This window comes from Heptranchias perlo, unplaced genomic scaffold, assembly GCF_035084215.1.
Source record: "Heptranchias perlo isolate sHepPer1 unplaced genomic scaffold, sHepPer1.hap1 HAP1_SCAFFOLD_52, whole genome shotgun sequence".
NCBI lineage: Eukaryota > Metazoa > Chordata > Chondrichthyes > Hexanchiformes > Hexanchidae > Heptranchias > Heptranchias perlo.
Genome location: NW_027139537.1, coordinates 208,687 through 214,686, shown reverse-complemented (window position 1 = coordinate 214,686; position 6,000 = coordinate 208,687).

The following is a 6,000-nucleotide window of genomic DNA, read 5'->3' as shown; positions in this document are numbered from 1 at the left end:
GGGATAGGGCGGGGATGGGACTACCTGGATTGCTCTTGCATAGAGTGCGCGTGGACTCGATGGGCCGAATAGCCTCCTTCCATGCTGTAACCTTTCTGTAATTGTAATGTGTACGACCGGAAGCTCAGAAGCGAACGGCTGGAGGTCTTCCAGCATCTCCCGATGCCGCTGGCGACCTCCTGGTCGGTCGTTCTCGCCGGAGACTTCAACTGCATCATCGATGACGCTGGACGATCCAGCGGGACTTCCTGTTTGTGTCCCCATCGCTCAAGGTCATATCCACCGACGTCCAACCGGTATTCCTCTCTGACCACTGCCTCCACTGACTGACTGCTAATCGCAGGAGGACCAGAGGGCGGGCAGGGGTAGATGGAAACTGTTGACCCCGGAGAAAATCGAGGATCTAAAGGGGGATTACACAAGTTGGAGGACCGTGAAACCCCTCTTCGACTCCACGGTGCACCGGTGGGAAGCGAATGAGGCCAATATCAAGAGGTTCTTCATCCAGAAAGGTGATCAGAAGGCGAGAGAGAGACAGAGGGAAGTGGCACAATTCCAGAAAAGTATGCAGAATCTGCTCCAGCTGCAGTAAATAGTAGTTGATGTCGGAGGGATCTCAGAGAGGTGAAGGGCCAGCAAGCCTCGCTCTTCATCTCCGAGGCCTCAAAGATCATCTTCTGGCCCAGAGTCCGCTCCGTGGAGCAGGGCGAGAAGAGCTCATGCTTCTACTTCCAGAAGCTGCACAGAGAGACCTCCGTGATCAGCAGCCTGAAGGAGGAAGACGGCTCAGTGACGTCTTCACAGGCGGACATACTGAGATCAGCAAATCCTTTTATGCCGGGCTGTACAACTCAAGGCCCACAGACAGCACGGCCTCCCAGTCCTTCCTGTCCTCTATCACGGAGGTCTTAGAGGACAGCAAGCAGCAGGGCATGGATCGGCCACTGACATTGGACGAGCTGACAAAGGCCGTCTGGTCCTTCGAGAGGAGTAGAAGTCCCGGGAGCGATGGCTTACTGGTTGAGTTGCACTCGGCTCTGAAGGACTGGATAGGCCCAGACCTGCTGGAAGTGTTCGGGGGTTTGCTTCTGCCAGGCAGCATGTCAGAGTCCATGAGGAAAGGCATCAAAACGCTTATCTAAAAGGGAAAGCGGGAGAGGGAAGAAATCAGAAATTGGCCACCTATTTCCTTGCGAAATGTCGACTACAAGGTTCTGTCTAAGGCCATCGCCCATAGGCTCAATTCTGCTCTGGAGCTGGTGATCCACCCGGATCAGACCTGTACCGTACCCGACAGGAAGATCTCTGATAGCCTTGTGCTGCTCACGGATCACCCTGGACCAGGAGAAGGCCTTTGACAGAATATCCCACACGTACATGATTGGCGTGCTCTCCAAAATGTGTTTTGGGGATGGAATCCGCGATTGGATCTGGCTGCACTACACAGACATCCGTAGCACAGTCCTAACCAACGCGTAAGTGTCGGAGAGCCCTCCAATCAGATCTGGAGTCAGTCAGGTCTGTCCTCTCTCCGCGGCCTTGATCGTATGTTGCATCGAGCAGTTTGCTGCGTTGATCAGGTAGGATGCAGATATCAGGGGGCGACTACCCTAGGCAGCGGATGGTCTCAGGTTATGGCCTCCCAACAAATGGACGACGTCACCGACGTTTGCTCCGATCAGCAGTAGGTTCACTGTCCTCAGCACCACCGTGAGCTTCTCTCGAGGCTGCGGCGGGGAGGTGATCGTCGTCCAACTGCTGGTGGGCTGCTCTTTGGTGCAAAAGGTGTGGAGACAGATGCATTTGTATCTGTCCCGGTTCATCCCCAACGCCTCAGTAACACAGGATGCTGTGCTCTACCGGCAGTTCCCCAGGACCCACACCAAGACAGATATCAACTGCTGCTGGAAGACCATCAACTCGGTGAAGGAGGCCCTTTGGTCTGCCCGAAACCTGATGGTCTTCCATCTGATGGAGCTGTCCATGATCGAGTGTTGCCAACTGACATATTCCAAGGTCCAGGAGTACGTGCTGAGGGATATAATGAAGCGAGGTGCGGCCTATGCAAAGGGTCTATGAGGAAAGACCACCGTGTAAGGCCATTTCACATTGTATTGAACAGAATGTACTAGAAGAATAAAATCTTGGGGCACAAATACACAAATCACTAAAAGTAGCGACACTGGTTAAAAAAGGCAAATCACGCACTGGGGTTCAAATCTAGAGGGATAGAATTTACAACTAAAGAAGTTATGTAAAACTTGTGGGGAGCCGAGGTTAGGCCACACTTGTAGTATTGCGCACAGTTCAGGTCTCCATATTAAAGACATATATAAAGGCATTGGAGAGAGTGCAAAAAAGATTCGCAATGTTGATTCCAGAACTGAGAGGATATCCTTATCAGGAAAGGCTGAACAGGCTGGATCTCTTTTCTGTAGAAATGGGAAAGGTGAGGGGTGACCTGATAGGGCCTTTAAGACAATGATAGGATTTGGTAGGGTAGACGTAGGGAAAATGTTTCCACTTGTGAGCGAGTCGAAGATTAGAGATCATACATATAAGATAGTAACTAATAAATCCAATGGGGAATTCTGGAGAAACTTCTTTACCAAAGTGTGGTAAGAATGTGGAATGCGCTGCCATAAGGAGTAGTTGCGGCAAATAACACAGAGGCATTTAAGGGGAAGCTCGATAAGCACAAAAGGGAGAAAGGAATAGGGTATCCTGATAGGGTTAGATGAAGTGGGAGGGAGGGGGCTCATGTGCAGCAAAAAAGCTGGCATAAACCAGTTGGGCCGAATGGCTTGTTTCCGTGCTGGAGTTTCGATGTCAGTCAATTTTCTATTTTGAGGGTAGTGGAAGAACAGAGGGACCTGGGGGCGCATGGTCATAAATCTTTGAAGGTAGCAGGGAAAGTTGAAAAGGCGGTTAAGCAAGTTTAAGGGATACATGGGTTTGTAAATAGGGACATTGAATGCACAAATCGGGAAGTCATGTTAAACCTTTACAAAAGACTGGTTAGGCCCCAGCTGGAGTATTGTGTACAACACTGGGCACCACACTTTAAGAAGGATGTCAAGGCCTTGGAGAGGGTTCAGTGGAGATTTACCAGAGTGATACCAGGGATGAGGGACTTCAGTTATGTGGAAGGATTGGAGAAGCTGGGATTGTTCGCCGTAGATCAGAGAAGGTTAAGGAGAGGTGTTCACAATAATGACGTGTTTTTATAGAGCAAATAGGGGAAATTGTTTACTCTGGCAACTGGATTGATAACCAGAAGTCATAGGTTTAAAATAATTTGCAAAGCAACTAGTGGGGATGTGAGGAGAATAGTTTACACACACAGGGTTGTTAAGCATTGCCTGAAAGGATGGGATCCCTTTTAGAGGCTGCCTTCGTGTCAGAGACTCCAAATTCATATCTTAACTGGGAAACTGCAGGAATAACGTGAAACGGGTCTGCTTGTGTCCCTGGATTCAATGTATAATATGGAGAAATCTGTAAAATGTATAAATGAATCACCAGGAGTGAACATGGTCAATACAATTATATGAAAACTGTAAATGAAGCCGCTCATTGTTGGACCAGTCCTTTCTGAGCACAGCTTTGAACTTTATTCCTGAGAGAGGTCTCATTAAGACGAGGTTCTGAACTTTGAGATGTTTGTGATATATCCACGTCATCATTAACATCGGAGGCAAAGCTGCTGAAGAAATGTGTTTGTTCAGATGACTGTAACTAATAGCAATGATCAGGGGTATAACCGTGTCAGTGGAGATTTACCCCCTGTATAAATTAGGGATCGCTGTAATGAATCCACACAGACTGCCTGCCGGAGCTGCGCTTTCCAGGCCAACAGAAGTCATTGCTTCTCACAGAAATGGGATATTCAGTAATGTATCAGATAGAATGTATTTATTATCCTGTTCTTGCAGCCATTGGGGTTCCAGGTAAGCCATTATCTCAGCTGTTCATGGTGTAAATCCATATTAACTCTGCTGCTGTGCTTGACACTATTTTTCTCCCATCGTGTATTACGCAATGGACTGTTCTGTTCTAAGTCTCTGCTCTTTAGGTGTTGTAGCAGCTGCATTACATGCGCTACGATCTTGTATATCTAACCTTGTCATTGTTACTGGATTATTCTCTGTACTGAATGTATTGGAATCAGGTGTCTGGGTTAAGAGCTGGTATCGGATCATCAGGAGCTGTTAACAGTTTCATGCTGTGGAACGAACCTGTCCTGGAATATTTTTTCATCAATGTGTTTTCGGTGATTGATAATGAGACAGCTCACGGTCTCAGTGTTACAAGGAGTCAGCGCAATGTCCTCCATCCTTGAGTTTAACAGGGATTTCAATGTATTTATTGGTTATCAATGTTACGCAAGATTATTTCATTATGTGTGTATCTGAGGCCGCTTCAGATGTCTGGTTACTGAACTGAGTTTGATGCTGATTCTTTCACATCTCCTTCTCTGCTTCACTGTGAATGAATTCACTGTAAAATGCAATGTTTTGAGGTTGTGTTGTATCAGTTTGTACTTTATCTGTTGGAATCATGAGCCCTTCTATTTATCTGTAGATTATAAGTGGCAGCGGTGATGTTGGTGTTTTGTTAATTGAACAATGCCGCCATCTAAGGCTGTACTTTATAATTACAGGAGAAGGAATTTCAATTATTGTGAGGTGTGTCTGGAAGAGGCATTCGATTCTGTGGAAACGTTAAGCGATTCACAGTGGCTTCACCATTTAACAAACTGACATTAAGAATAGGATCGTTGGAACACGGGGCTGGTGAAGAGAAAGCAGGCGCAGAATGTTAGCATTTACTCGGATGTGAAAAGGCGCTTTGAGAAAGAGAGTAGAGAGAGTGCGGGGAGATAGAGAGGAGAGATAGAGAATGAAAACGAGATGGAGGGGGAGTAGGAACGAAAGAGAGAGACAGAGAGACAGAGAGAGACAGACAGAGAGAGAGAGCGGCAGCAATGTGAACAATTTTTCGGATTGAATTGCTGAAACTTCCAATTCAATTATGAAGAGGAAATGAGACTTGAAGATGTTATTATGATGTTGTCAGATTTTGAGAGTTTTATTGTACTCTCGCCGGGTGTGTTTATTGCTATCGGGTCCCAAGTCTGTTTATGTGAATATTCCTATTACTGGTTTACTGACTGAATAAATTAACATAACTGAAATGTAATTAAAGATTAAGTTCAGTGATTCTTGACCGCATTGAATTATTAGGATATTGTATTCTAAAAGCTATGTGACGGCTTCATTCAATAAAGAACGTGGCCAATTTAATTCGTGTATTTTAATTTAATTTTAATTCAATGTGCAAAGTAAATTTATTGACCACGTTATGTAAAAAACGAGACGTTCCCTCACTCCAATCACCACAGATATTAAAGGTTGAATGTATTAGTTGGATTGTGTTACTGGGACCGATAGATTAGATTTCCTCCAACACTCTGCTGCAGTCTCTCCCTGTGAATCCCAGCCTCTCCTCCCACTGCATTGAATCCTCTGTCTCCTCATCCGTTGCCTCAGTTTATCCACTTTCCGAAATCATCTGCTCCAGACTCCCCTCCAGCTCCTACATGTCCCTTTTCTTGTCTCCCTCCCAATCTCAATCACTAGCTTGGCCTTCAACTGCATTTTCCAATCCGATCCGAATTCTTAAACTCACCGCCGCGGATCTCTGGTCCTTTCCCGTTTTGTGCCAGCCCCTGTCGGCTCTCTTATCCTACAGCAACAAACCAGTAGCACATGCCCCTGTCCCCTCACCTTCCCGACCCTCGCTCACTGCCCCGACAACCAGGAACCCAAATCCGGATTTAATCAGCTGGATTCCCGCTCAGCAAAATCCCTTCTCCATTCCTCACCGGCACGGCGCCCTCACTCGGCCCTTCCAGTGGATCCGGTGCTCACTTTATTCACTTTCTGTATCAATTTCCCAATTCATTATTGATCATTATGTTCAAAAATATTTCTCTGC